Source organism: Leuciscus leuciscus (assembly GCF_965113295.1).
Source record: "Leuciscus leuciscus genome assembly, chromosome: 5".
In the NCBI taxonomy this organism is placed as follows: domain Eukaryota; kingdom Metazoa; phylum Chordata; class Actinopteri; order Cypriniformes; family Leuciscidae; genus Leuciscus; species Leuciscus leuciscus.
The window spans coordinates 52,059,061-52,074,402 of NC_138729.1; the positions used below are offsets into that span (position 1 = coordinate 52,059,061).

General features: G+C 38.4%; 1 long non-coding RNA gene across 1 annotated transcript; it reads left to right on the forward strand.

Moving 5' to 3' along the window:
* Window positions 1–1,904: 1,904 nt before the first annotated feature.
* Window positions 1,905–4,501, forward strand: LOC309499845. The gene is made up of 2 exons (XR_014206358.1): window positions 1,905–3,573; window positions 3,648–4,501. It is a non-coding gene; the product is annotated as an uncharacterized lncRNA (long non-coding RNA).
* The last annotated feature ends 10,841 nt before the right edge of the window (window positions 4,502–15,342 follow it).

Below are 15,342 nucleotides of genomic sequence, written 5' to 3' on the forward strand. Positions count from 1 at the left end.
CTGAACATTATTATTTAAAGGTATAGTTCACCCCAAAATGAACATTTTCCCCTGATTTACTCACCCTGAAGCCATCCTAAGTGTGACATTCTTCTTTCAGACGAATACAATCGTCGTAAAATGTCCTGGCTCTTCCAAGCATTATAATGGGAGATTTTTTTGAAGTCCATACAACTGCATCTATCCATCATAAAAGTGTCCCAAACGGCTCAGAGGGGTTAATAAAGGCCTTCTGAAGCGAAGCGTTGTGTTTTTGTATGAAAAATATCCATATTTAAAACTTTATCGTCTAAAATAACTAGCTTTCGGCAAACGGCCGTACTTTGACTTACGTCACAAGAGTAACACTTGAAGATGTATGACGTAGGAGCAGGGCTGGACTGGCCATCGGGCATACCGGGCACTTTCCCGGTGGGCCGACGTGCTTTTTGGGCCAATACATCATATACTCATATATAATTTTTTATTATTATTATTATTTCTTTTCTTTTTTTAACGGCCCAAAAAATTTGTACATCAGCGGCCCATTCGTTTTGTTTTGTTTTGCTTAATTGGTGGCGCTGGGTTTGTGCCGTATGATCCATTGATCAAAAAAAGTCAGCGTTAGTTTTCTTTTCTTTTTCTGACAGACCAGTCCATGAAACGCGTAGATCAGCGGCCCATTGGTTCTTTTCTTGATTGACACTGGGCTGGCCCAATCACAACTTTAAACGAGTGAGCGAGCTTGCAGCAGTGTCAGTTGTATCTGTCAAAATAGTCTGCGAGATGGAGAAGAAACGCAAGGAATGTGCAGAGAAATAGCGTAAAAAAAAAATTGAAACAGGCCCTTAAAGCAGACACTGTAAACTGTGTCAAAATATATGTTTTCTGCCCTTCATCAGCTCTAGTGATGATGATGATGATGATAGTGAGGAGGATCAGGAGAAAGATGAGAAAGTGTAGAGCCTGCGGTAAGCAGAACTACTTTCAAAACACTTAGGCTATGTCATGAGTGTGTAGGAACCCATAACTCAGTTACAGATTATTTCCACATCTGTTGACAATTTCCGCAATTCACTAGAAATTTAATGAGAGGCGTTTGTAAACCATGTTCTCCGCCAAAATAAAAGCTTGATGCAGTTTCCGTCAAAATAAAAGATCATGTGCTTATCTCTTTCAAGTATAGAAATTGGTACAAAACTAATTATGAAAGTTTCCTTTATTTTTTAGTGCATTTGTTTTACAAAATATGGCTATTACTGTCATTGGATTAATGTTATAACTATTAATATGTAGTAGGTGTAATGTAAACAGGCTTGGGAGGGTTACTTTAAAAATGTATTCCGTTAAATTACTTCATAAAAAAAGTATTCAGTAACGTAATCCAAGAACTATAATATGAAAGTAATGTGACTGATTACTTAAAGGTCACTTATATAAATAAAGTCAAGCAAGAAGAAATATTATTAAAAACATTTTTTTTTTTACTTTATTTATTAAGAATTTGGTCCAGTGTACAATATTTGCAAAATATACACACATGCCTGAATATATATTTATAAAAAGGGCTATACAGACATCTAATGGCTAATGTATGGTATTACAGATTATTTTGTTTTATTTTTAACAAATTTTTAACAAAAAAATAAAAACACAACATTTAACATTTTTACACACTCTACATATTAGTTTATTTTAAAATAGGCCTACATGTTGACTAAAGCCGTGATCTTTCTTAATTTGCCTGACTGAACTTGGGGCGTTGGCAGTGGGAGTTCCCCTATGTTACCTAGACAGCTAACATCCCGTTACGTGAGAAAAGATAAGAAAGGACATTTTGGGTAGCCTACTAAAAAAGCTACTCTCCTAATTTCTACAAAATAGAATTTTGTAGAATAGAAAAGCGATTTTACCCGCAGGCAGCATCGTTTCTACTAGCAGCAGTGATTCACTCTGCGTCTGAGGAGATTGTAGAAAGCTGTTATTTGCACATGCACCAGCGCGTGACACACGTGAGTCATTACTGGCAACAGAACCAGGAACTACTGTATAATCAAGCAGCGCTTAATATAGTGTTATTATGCCAAAAGACTTATTTATTTAGTTTTAAATGAAACCATTGTAATCCTGAAAGTATTCCCCCTTTTTTCAAAATGTAACTTTAATCTGATTACTACGTTTTTTGACGTAACTGTAACGGATTACAGTTACTGGATTTTTGTATCCTGATTACATAACGCTGTTACATGTATTCCATTACTCCCCAACCCTGAATGTAAATAGACACTGTAACTAAAAGAGGTTTGAATTTTTCATTGTTTAATTTGCACACTGAGTATGGGTTGGAGCTTTTAATTTTGAACTCTCAAAGTGCACCAGATTGATGAATTTAACATTAAAATGCAAAAAAAATTCTTATGGGGGGGCATTCCCCCAAACCCCCCTAGAAGGACCGAGGTCCACCCACGACAGTTTTACCAAAAATCCTGTGACAAACACTGGTATTGCTATGCCAATGCAGCTTATAGCTTGTTTTAGGATTCATCACTGTGGGCTGGAGTATAGTTCAACAGTATTAATAAATGTCGAATTTTTACTTATTCATCTGTTAACTCTCACTCGTTACATGGCATTAGTGGTTTTAAGGAATAGGAGTTGGTATGCATATATTTAAGGGCGTGCAAAGATGGGTAGTGTTTATGATCATATAGTGGGCCAGTCTGGGCCAAAATGCCAGGGCCGATTTTATTTTATTTATTTTATTTTTTTTGTCCCAGTCCAGCCCTGCGTAGGAGTAGCGTAAGCTTCGACGCCTCTCGTGGTTCAAACAAACAGGGCTGGGCAACTGCATTCGTCATTACGTTGTGCGTCAAGTTCAAGGGTTACTCTTTAGATATTTTTCTTACACCAACGCAGCGCTTCACTTCAGAAGGCCTTTATTAACCCCTCGGAGCCGTTTGGGACACTTTTATGATGGATAGATGCACTTGTATGGACTATACAAGTGTGCCCATTCACTCCCCATTATAAAGTTTGGAAGAGCCAGGACATTTTACTCCGATTGTATTCGTCTGAAAGAAGGATGTCATATACACCTAGGCGGGCTTCAGGGTGAGTAAATCAGGGGAAAATTTTCATTTTTGGGTGAATTATCCCTTTAAGACTTATTCTAGTATTTTCCTGTTCGTACGATTCACAACAACCAAGACACCTGACAACATAATTTAAACAGATAAAAGAAAAACATTTAAAAATAAGTGCATGGGTTTTCATGTAACCATATTATGATACCTAAAGAGAGCTATCCGTTAGCATTCCCATTTATCTCAGAGGGGTTTCTCATCCTGACAATTTCAAACAACATTTCTTAAATTTAAACAGTCTAACCTTTTTAATCAACATAATAATGAGCTGTTTTTCCACTGCAGACAGTGAAGAAAGCTGCTGAGACGTGCGGGAAACTAAACATCCCTTTCCCTGAGGTCAAGATTCCAAGTGAAGAAGTAAAGAAACCGAAGGACTTCTATGTGTTCAACGGCCAAAATGTTCCAACCGTGATTCACATCCCTCTCTTTAATGTGGTCAACTGTGGAGGCAAGTTATGATCTTACAATGTCCTGAATAAAACAATGCAATGTTCTGATTTAAGTGTGTTAATGTTTCTTCAGATGATTTTGAGGAACGCAAGGAAAAATATCACACTTTTCAAGGTCCTTACAGCGCTGAGATGATCACTGAACTGATAGAGGTCGCTGGAAAAAACATCACAAACAACAGAGAGAAACTTCTGGATCAGATCCGTCTGGCTATACGGCAAAAAAATACACTAAATAATGAATGATAAATATCAGAGCGTGGTGTGTTCTTAAATTAGGTGCAAAGTCCTCACTTTTTGTTTTAATGTTTTGAATGTAAATTCTTGTTCCAGTTATACTAAATGTCGACACATATGGAATGTGAATGAAAATGAAAGGCGGGATTTATTGTGTGAACAGAACAATAGGCCAATCAGACAATATTCACAGTGTCATCTTTGATTTTTAAAGGGAATGAAATTGAGACTGTGAGGGATAGACATACATCTCTTCAGTGGGTTGTATTGTTATTTTATGTGTTTTTGGGTTGTTCTGCAAATGAAAAACGGCAAAATAACTTTCCAAGAAATTTCATTAGTCAAAACTCTAGACAACATGAGCTGCAGAAAATTATAAGTGATACAGGACCTTTATACTGCTTTTTACAGCGGATGCCATTGAAAACATGGTACGTCTCCCAGAGCTTTGCTTTTAATCGTCCTGACACTGCTCTGAAAAAGCTCTATAGGCCAATCATTATGTTACTTTTTGATTAATATGATAAACATGTTTCAGTCTGTTCATTAAGCAATAAATTGCTAATCATTAATAATCAAATCAACCACAACACAGACTGATTTACAAATATGATTGTTGATAATAAAATAAAATAAAAGTAATATTTCGTTTCTATTCCAATTAATTAATAAACTGTTCTCTAAAAATAAGGTTTAGTCCTGGTCATTTGATATCAAACAGCACAAATGCTCATCATTTTAAAACTGATAGTTGTGGACCTGGATGCTGATTGGACAATTCAGAGTTTGAGTGTACAACCTTATAACCCTTTATAATGTTTACCTTTTTTCTTGTATTTTGGACATACAGTATTTGATGACAAAAAGGTAAGATAAAACAAACTAAGGTAATCCAATGCAGGAAGGCAGTGTAACAGAGTGTTTTACACATACACAAACAATACCAGACAACAACTGAATGAAAAGGAGGAACTTAAATACACATGGTGATTGAATGACAAACAGGTGGCGACTCATTCATCAGAAACCATAGTAATAAACGAGGAGCGGGAACCTGGAACAAAGGGAAACAGGTAACTGATAGAAACAATAAGAAAGGTCATGAAACGAAACAAAAACATTTAAACAAAAACTATATAGAAGGTGAAAAACAGTGTGTGACAAAAAAAGTATGTCTGAATTTACTGAACTCATAAAAGAGTAGGCAAAAGTACCTGGATGACCTACAACTTCTGGTGAGATTCTGAAGTGTGCCTGCGATGGACACTTCACAATCCCATGAGGCCACAGGAGAGGATTTGTGAATGGCACATGATAATGACAACATGGCGAATGTAGTAGGCCTATTCATACTACACACATACATACTATATAGAATGTTTTAGCTGTCATGTATGAGGTTGCATTTGTGCCAAAAATTAGTCGACTGCTTTGTGCTTCGTACTATACATTTGTCTTTGTCTACAGTCATTGCCTAGTTGTTCAGATAAATTAGTATGTTGATGTGTATGTTTATGTCGTCTTTACTGTCATCCTTCTGTCCTCTTGTTCTGTAGTCCTGTTCAGTCGTTTATGAAACGACTTCTACTGTATATATTTTTTTTTAAACATTTTACATTTACATTTATGCATTTGGCTGACGCTTTTATCCAAAGCGATTTACATTGCATTTCAAGGTAGACGTTTACATTCTTATCAGTTCTTGCTTTCCCTGGGAATCGAACCCATGACCTTGGCGTTGCAAGCGCCAACGCTCTACTATTTGAGCTACACATTTCCAAAATGTGTTGAGAAGCAGAAGGACAACAGAAACATTTTAATGGAAATGAGCTGCTGGTCCGCCCCGCCTCACTTTCCAGAAGAGGGCGAAGCCTGTACAGCTCGTGCCTTGGATACTCAGCAAAAACCAAAACATCTGTTTGGTTTTGATTATGCAGTTCTCATGAGTATTAAACCAAGTTCTCTTTCATGTCTTATTGCGCTTAAACTGTTTGTGAACTGTGTTTTTGACATATGCTGATATATGCTGTTGATATGAATCAAACAAAAGAAAAACAGAAAATCCCTCACTGTACAGCTCACTGAGGGCAGAGTCTATACTAATAGGGCGGAGTCTATCACCAGTAGTGGGCGGGGCCTATGGCTAACTCAGGGTAGAGTGTGCTAATAGGGCGGAGTCTATCACCAGTAGTGGGCGGGGCCTATGGCTAACTCAGGGTAGAGTATGCTAATAGGGTGGAGTCTATCACCAGTAGTGGATGGGGCCTAATCATGTGACATCACATTGCACAGAAACTGCAAACAGCTTATTATGAGACCCTGCTTATGATTTATGGGGATTTTTTTTTTTTTTAGTGGATGGATTTTTACCATTATACTAGTTGGATGTGTACACACTGCCAACACATTTACGTTCAAACACCATGTAAAAGTGGATTTTGCATAATAGGTCCCTAAAAAACTCCTGTTGTTAACAGAGGAAACAAGTCACGGGTTTGGAATGATATGAGAGGGAATAAACAATGATTTCTAGGGGATTTTTTCCCTTTAAATGAACTAGGAGTCATTCTCTGAGCGTATAATACCGTGAAAGGATCATTATCGTCACTGAAATCCAGTGAAATGATGAGGTCGATGTCTCTCTCTTCTCTCAGCAATGAGAAATAGGGCGAGTTGAGCAACAGTCCTCCGTCTATATAGTCTCTCGTCTCACTTTCCAGAAGAGCAGGGGGAACTGCTTTATCTGAGAGATCACAGCATTATTATATTATTCACAATGAATTTCCAGTTAGCATCTGTCTATGAGTTTCTGTTCTCACCTTTCATGTTGTGAAGAAAAGTCATATTTCCTGCCCCAGATCCACTAAGCCATGCATCTAAAAATACTCGCCCAAAGATCTGTAAAACAGAACCATTTTAATGAATTTAAAAACCACTGTATTTGATATGGTTTTATATTCTGTAAATGTTTTTAGTTGACTATATGGTTCTTCGGAGAAAAGATCTGAGGTTTAATATAGTTTAAGGTTAGAAGAACATTTAGACATCCAATGATGTACTTTAGTGGCTTCAGACTGTTAAAACCTTTTGTTGAAGCTAATTGGAAGATGGAATCAACACATTGTGAACACATTGACACAATATGACTTTATATTCCGTAAATGTTTTTTAGTTGACTATGGTTCTTTGGAGACATGTTTCACGATAGATTCTTCAGATTTAAAGTACATCATTGGATGTCTAAAAGGTTTTGCTGTGGCATCAGTCTGTTAAAACCATTTTTGTTGCCCTAGTAAAAAAAAAACTATACCAAAATATATTTAAAATACATATTTAAAATACATTTATTTCATACTAAGGATACTTTAAATCCATTAACATTTTCATTGACATATCACTTAATACTTACTGATATAAAATATAATTCAACTTTATTTGGAGTATTTCTTTATTTCTCACTGCACATTTCTTAATATTATGCCTAAAATGTGTTTTGATATCATTATTAATAAAGATTGTATGATTGCTGTATAATATCAGTTAAATGCATGATATTTAAAGTGTACTTAAAGTATACTTGCAATTGTTCCACTTTAGCAAATATAAAAATAAAATATACTTAAGTATATCTTCAGCTGGACCTCAGCACTATTTCCTCACAATTAAAGTGTATTGAGTACAAAACTAGTTGTTCCAGTTTAGCAGACTTTAAGAATACCGTTTGGTATTCCAAAAGTACAATTGCAGGGTATTTTTATTAAGCAAATACATATGTAATGTATTTGTAGTATACTTAGCACAAAACAATGTATTTTAAATACATTTTAATATATTTGTTTTTCACTAAGATGGTGCTATTGGAAGCTTTATGGAATCTTAGAGTAAAGCACATTCGGTTTATGCATTAATCTTGGCTAGAAAATCAAAAATGAAGTACATTATACAAATCAACACATTGTAAAGACAGGTCAACCTACCAAGCTGCCAGAAACTGAACCAACTACTCAATTTATTACAGACATCCTCAGTGAAATGTTCCACAGACTGTTTTGCATTAGCGATTTTAGCGATTTCCAAACGCTTTGTTTTAAAAATCATCTGATGATTGACTCCAGTGATATCTGTGAAAAGATGAGAACATGATTGAGTTCTTTTAATCTGATGCAGGTTTGTGTATCTTGTGTTAATTAGAGTTTTTGTTGGCCATAACTGATGTTTTTGCATATTACTGTTTCATCAATTAGTTTGTAGTTTATTTTACTGTTTAAATGTTGCTGAAAGGCCATTAAAGATAGCACACTTTTGTGTATTCTTACCGCTCATCTCTGTTCTGATGCGTTCTTCAAGATCAGATGGATCTTTGCCATCCAAAACCAAGAGATTCAGGTCCACGAGATCCATGAGCACCTGGTAACATTCGTCTATGGGAGGGGAGTTTGACTCTTCTGTAGAAAACACACCTTGAACAAACATGAAAACAGGGCAAAATGTCTTGAATATCAAGTGTTTTGGCAGATATCAGGTGTTTTCCGGTGAATAATCATCATTATAGCTCACTTTTATTTTTCATCATTAAAGAGTTTAACTTTTTATTCCTCAGCAGTAAGCATGAACAGATCATTAGACACAAAATAATAATAATAATAATAATAATAATAATACGTTTTATTTATAAAGCGCCTTTCCCAAGCTCAAGGTCGCTACAAGAATATAACAAAAACACAGCATTAAGCATTAGTATGCATTACATAGTACATATACATACAAGAGGTTTTTAGTTGAGTGTATAGTAGAAATGTAACAAAGAGTTAGAGGAAGAGAATTCCAGAGTTTCAGAGCCACAGCACTCAATGATCTTCCACATATACCACAAAAGATAAATACACTTGTCAATAAATAAAAGCTGTAATAAATGCTTTACCTTCACTCGATTCCGTACACATCATCATTTGTGTTTGTGATTTAAATTTAGGATTTAAATGGTTTATGAACTCTGAGGGGGAATCAAACAGAATTAAGGTTCACATGATAATGAAATGACTCTCAGCTTTAGACAGAACTGAATCTTCAGAACAAATGAAGTTGCACCTTTAATTTTTTCCAAGAGTACTTTACGGATCTCTTTTCCATCAGCTAAAGCGCTGCCGCACAGACCTGCAGAAAACACAGTTAAGCTTAAAAGTGTTCACAATCAACAAAAATGTATCATTTTTAAAATAAAATGCGTAATACAAACAGTCTGATTTAGGCTCTTATTCTTAAGCAAAAATGATCTTTCCTTTAAATCACTGTGTAATGAGAAGGTTTATGTTGAAAAACAGCACCTCAGTGTGTTGGTGAAAAGATTTTTCAGCATTTCTAATTTCAATGCTTTATATTTCAGTTTTGACAGACCTGGGCCCGTATTTATTAAGCTTCTCAAAGTCTCATAGTCTTAAGCGCTGAGAATTCATGAAATTTACACCTACTTTAATGTAAAAGCAAGTTATTTCTTAAAGGGTCATGAAACCCAAAACCAAATTTTCTGAGATTTTAACAGAGGTATGTGTGTTGAACACCATTGAAGACAATGTTAGCATCTGTTAGATTTAATAGTAGGGTGAAAATGGTAAAATTTTTGTTTTTTTCCGCTTTCTTCATCTTCCGGGTTTAAAATCTTCATCGTGTCCACGTCACAGGCTGTGACGTGGCAGAGCACTACAGAGCACTCATCGGTGTCTCATATTTATTAATTAGACTGAGTTTTCATATTCTATGAGAAGACACTGTCTCTTAATTATTCATGACACCACGTGGATCTTTCCAATGACAGACATGTCAAACTGTGTTATCGCGTAGTAAATGAGAGAGGCAATTATGGGACGCACGCAGGTGTTTGTTTTCGTGGTGCAAAAGTCCAAGTGGGTTGAATATGTTTCCCCGCGATGCTGCCAGGGCTAAACTCTTGGTTTGCCATCAACCACGGACACATCTAAACTATAGTGTGTGCCGCAAACATTTTTCTCGAGAGAGCTTCGAGAATTGGAGAATGGTGGACTTCGCCTTGTTGACGACCAATGCAGGTTTCGTCTTGCGAGTGATGAGGTACCAAGTCCCGAGGACTTTTCTATCCCTTCAGAGGTATGTGTGTGTCTAAAATGAGAAGTCCTCCACCTCCACAGAGCCCTGTGTACTGCTGCCACTGCAAATTTCTATGTCACTGTCCATCTTTATTATGAGGGTTCAGCGGGCACGTAGATCTAGGCTATGCACGGAGCGTTTTTTTAAGCGAAAATTTTTTTATTTTCAAATATATGCATTTATAGTGTGTATATAAACAACTATATATTTTATAATGACATTATAATTATACATGCACATTAAAATGTTTTAAATAGAATTACGATTACTGTAGGCTAATATATGTAGCAGGACATTTAATTACTTTTGAAAGGACAATAATAAAGTGTCAGTGTATTTCATTAGACTTTAACTTTGTCAGCTATAAAAAAAATCTAGCATTTCCTCACGTTTTACCACTGATTTTTTGTGACAGTCGATATGCATGGGCCACTGGCGATGACAGTGATGGCCACACCACACCCACTCCCTTCTTCTCACAGCCATCCACGCCCATTTAAGTTGCATTTTTCAAAAAGATTGTGAGCTAGACTTGAGCTGAAAGAGGGGGGTTTCATGACCCTTTAAAGCTAAGAATCACTCTTACTCCCCCAGTTACTGACAGCTCGAGAGGTCTCTCAAGTGGTTAGGAGTGTCCAGTAGGGGCTTGTGATGCACTGAGACAGAGACGTGCTGAAATCTTTCAGGAGAGGAAGAATGTTTTGAAATGTTTGACGACGAGCAGTTAATCAAACGGTATCGTTTGGACAGAGCAGGAATCATCTTTGTCAGCGCTGCACAAAAAAAAAAAAAAAGTAAAATGTACTTACTTTTTCTTTGGCAAGTTTTTGCACGAATATTTTTAAAGTAAATTTCACACGCATATTTTTTAAGTAAATTTCAAATATAGAACTAAGTAAATTCTACTTAACTAAGTTAAGTGAAAGTAAAAAAGTAAATATGTAATTTTAACTTCGCTTGTAAAAGGTTGAGTAATATCTATTTAGTTAAAGTTTCCTTTGCAATATATTTCATTCTATCAATATAACATTGAAATAACCCTCTCTTTTACAAAATATGTTTCACTTATTATAATTACATATTGAGCAAGACACCATATCTACATTACGGAGATTACAAGTTATGTGAACGCAGAGACCTCAATACTTGGTAGACAATACACAATTACGGTAACATTTGATGGATTGTTTTTGTGTTTGAAAGTGTCATTTTGAGTTGAAGATTAACTCCAAATGTCACAAAATGGCAAGTTACTAACCATAACAACAAAAGCAATGATGAAACAGTGTAAATACAGCTGGAAAACTGAAAAATCAACCTCATTAATTATTCAAGACCCAGTGCATGATGGGAACACCAGTATCAGAAATGTTGAGCAATTTTACTTAATTTTATAACGTTGATATTTACGCTTTCATTTATACACGCTTGAATTGAGTACTCATATAGGATTTACTGCATTTTTTAAATTCTTGCCTGAACTAACTTTTTCATTTAAATTACATTGTTTTTTTCTGTAGAATTTACTTCACCACAAAATCATTTTTATCAGTGTGGTTAATGTTGGGCTGAACTTGCCTTTTATAACATGTTTCCGCTGTTCAACTAATTCAGCAAGCGGTTGCACTTCTTCCTCCCAATTCAGTTTTCTTTTGGAATCCACAGTGGCTGATTATATCATAAAATCTAGGCTATATCAGTTAACAGCACACCAGTTTAAAATGTGTAATTAAGACATGGTGGAAACCGTGTTTATCTTTAATTTCCAATGTGTATATCATAATGTATTATCTTGAAATTGATTTATTGTCAAATGTGTGTTGAATGTAAACTTTCACCATTCAATGTTTCATGAGAATATTCTTAAATAAGGAAATCTATTCAGTGATTGGCCCATAACTAAGTCATCATCCAAAATCCCATCTGTGACACAGCAAAGTGTTGTGAATTATCTCCAAGACTGACACTTAAGATTTGGTCCTACACTTCACTTAAATTACAACTGAGATGCTTGATAACTAACTTTTAGAAGCTGCTCTGAGCCAAGAATTGTTTTACTCTTAAGTCAATTCTTAACAGTGTTCTTGTGAGTAATTCTCAGAGGCTTGATAAATGAGACCCCTGATCTCCAGATCAATCCCAGATACTATTGATCTATTTTACACTATTCTCTAATTCAGGTCAATGTATAAAGGAGAATCAAGAGATTGTAGGTTGATATTATAAATATGAATAAACTCTCCTGTCAAAGAGTTTGTTACCTTGCAGGTACAGCATGTCCATCTCAGGCTGGTCCTTGATCTTATGGCCATTTTCAAACTTGCTGCCAAAGTTGGATGTTTCCACAAACGCTCCAGTGAGGGAATAACCGGCTTCATATGGAGTGAACTCAAACCAGGGGTCTGCAGACAGAAACACGTCCATATAACAGCTGACACAAACACATTATCTGTCTGTCTTACACACACACACACACACACACCTCCATCGTTGCTCTGTTTGCATTGCTTGTCGATCGCGGTGTAGATGGGAAACGGGTCTTTACTGTGATGGTCTCGCTGATCTGTGAGTTTGCGTTCGTCTATCTGAAGAGAAAAAAAAATTCTGGAGCTGTTATTTATCATGTTGGTGTAGGAGAGACCTGGGACGATTTATTCAGTCACAATCAAGCTCAAGTGAAAAACACCTTGAGTATCTAATGAATAAGTACTAGTAGCTAATGAAAAAGTACTAGTATCTATTGAATAAGTACTAGTATCTAATAATAAGTACTAGTAACTCCCCCTCTGAGTCCGACCCACACCTCAACGTGGTGAGGGGGTGACCAGTTAAGTAGGGGATTGCCTACTCGGGCTATGCCATCAGTGATGAAGGTGCTCGCACTGAAGTATCACCTAGGGCGTTACGCGAGATGGAAAGGCCTTGCAGGAACCCTGAAAATGACTGGCTAAGTGGGCTCCGGCAAAGACTGCCATGGTGTCTTCTGGCTACAACTCGGCACGTCACGACATTGGCAAAGACAGCACCGCAGCGGAGCAGTCACAAGCCACTCTGGAGGGCGGTAGGGCTCCCATCTTGGGATCACTTCCGCCCAGCTTGCTGCGCCAGCAGTCACCAGCCTGCACGTATCAGGTTCTGAGCTTGCTGGCAACGGTCACTGTTGGAAGAGAGAGTGGGATCAGTCACACAAGCTTTTCCCACTATAATCCATTCATTGTGATGGTATGTCACAGATGTCAAGTCCTGCGGCGATGGGCACGTGGCGACGGGTTCAGGTGGAGGATACCACTGGGAGCACTTAGCCACGAACCTGCATGTAGGCGACCTGGGTGTGATGGTCGTCTGATGCTGACCTGGAATGACAGCACCATCCGTACCCTGCCCAGACGACAGAGCAGCCCTTTTTAGGGACAGCGCTGTTCTCTTCCACGGAAGAAGGGGATAGAAAAGGTTCCTTAAACATTGCTCGTTCCCCTCACTCTGCTGGTTCACCGCGACCAGCTGAGTATCCAATTCTGCGGTCGATAAAAAGTACAAAAGATAAAGACTAAACTGTGTCTGGCCTCTTGGAATGTGCGCACACTTTTGGACTCTGCTGATCGTCATGAACGGAGAACTGCAATCATTGCCCCGTGAACTGGCGAGATACAGAATAGACATTGCTGCTCTCAGTGAGACAAGAATTTCTGGAGAAACCAAACTCACAGAAGTCAACGCCGGCTACACATTCTTCTGCATTGGGCAGCCCGAAGGTCAGCCAAGGCAGGCTGGAGTTGGATTACCACTCCTAGAAGTGCAACCTCGCGGCCTGTCGCCAAGGCTGATGACCTTGCAGCTGATGCTCAAGAATGGCAACAGTGCTGTCTTGATGAGAAGGAGTCTTTCTATGAACACCTTAACACTGCCTTACGTTCAGTGCCTCATAAACACCGGCTCTTCCTTATGGGAGACTTTAATGCACGTGTGGGACGTGATGTCATTGCATGGCCGAAAGTCTTGGGGCAACACTCAGTGGGAAACGAGAACACAAACGGCACGCTGCTGCTGGAGATATGTGGGCAACATGAGCTGGCGATCACAAACTCCTTCTATCATTAGGCGAACAAGTACAAGACCACGTGGCAACATCCTCGATCAAAGCACTGGCACGTGTTGGACTACATCATCACCCGGCAGGAACATCTCAGGGAGGTCCATATAAGTCGAGCCATGCGAGGCACAAGCTGTTGGTCTGACCACCGACTGCTGCGTAGTGTGTTGTCTCTGGACCTAGCTCCATCTCGTCGACATAAAGCCAAAAGGCGGAAGCGACTGGATGTTTCTAAGCTTCGTGTTGACTCTTGCCATATTAACTTCTGTCAGACCCTTTCAGACAGGCTCAGCACCTTGGACAATCAAGCTACCATTAATGTTGAGGAGACATGGTCCAAAATCAGGGATATCACGTACAACACAGCTGCTGAAGTCCTCGGCTTCACCACATCCAAATATAAGGACTGGTTTGACGATCAGGATGTTGAAGCTCAAGCCCTGTTGAACACAATGCACACAGCTCACTTGGCTTGGGTCAATGATAAATCCAGCACTGCGAAAAAGTCAGCATATACTAGGACAAGAAATGCAGCACAGACCCGCCTGCGTGAAATGAAGAACAGATGGTGGCAGTCAAAAGCTGAGGAACTTCAGTTTGCTGCAGACCGATATGATATGAAGGCATTCTATCACGGTCTAAAGGCAGTCTATGGGCCCCTGAGAGCTGGTTCTACACCTGTACGTGCCATTGACGGAACCCTACTTTCTGACAAGGCCGAGAACCTCAGACGCTGGGTAGACCATTTTCAATTGGTATTGAACCAGCCAGCTGCTTTCGATGACTCACTGCTTGGCGACATAGCGCATTGGCCAATGGCCTCGGACCTGGATGATATCCCGTCCCAGAAGGAAGTCGCATGTGCCATTAAGCAGATGCCCTCTGGTAAAGCTCCAGGTTCTGATGGCATTCCAAGTGAGGTGCTGAAGGAAGGTAGACTATCTCTTCTCTCCGCACTCAATGCATTATTCAGTAAAATATGGAGCGAGGAAGCTGTGTCTCAAGATTTTAAAGACGCATTGATTGTTCACATTTACAAGCGCAAGGGAGAAAGAGCCTGCTGTGACAATCATCGTGGCATCTCTTTGCTCTCCACTGCAGGCAAAGTTTGGGCAAGAATTCTGTTGAATCGCCTCCAACAACACGTTTATGACAGTGACATCATCCTGGAAAGTCAGTGTGAATTTCGTACAGGCCGCGGTACTATGGACATGGTGTTTACTGCTAGGCAGATTCAGGAGAAGTGCCGAGAACAACACCTTGATCTTTATATGATCTTTATTGACCTCACGAAAGCCTTCAACTCAGTTCCCCGCACCGG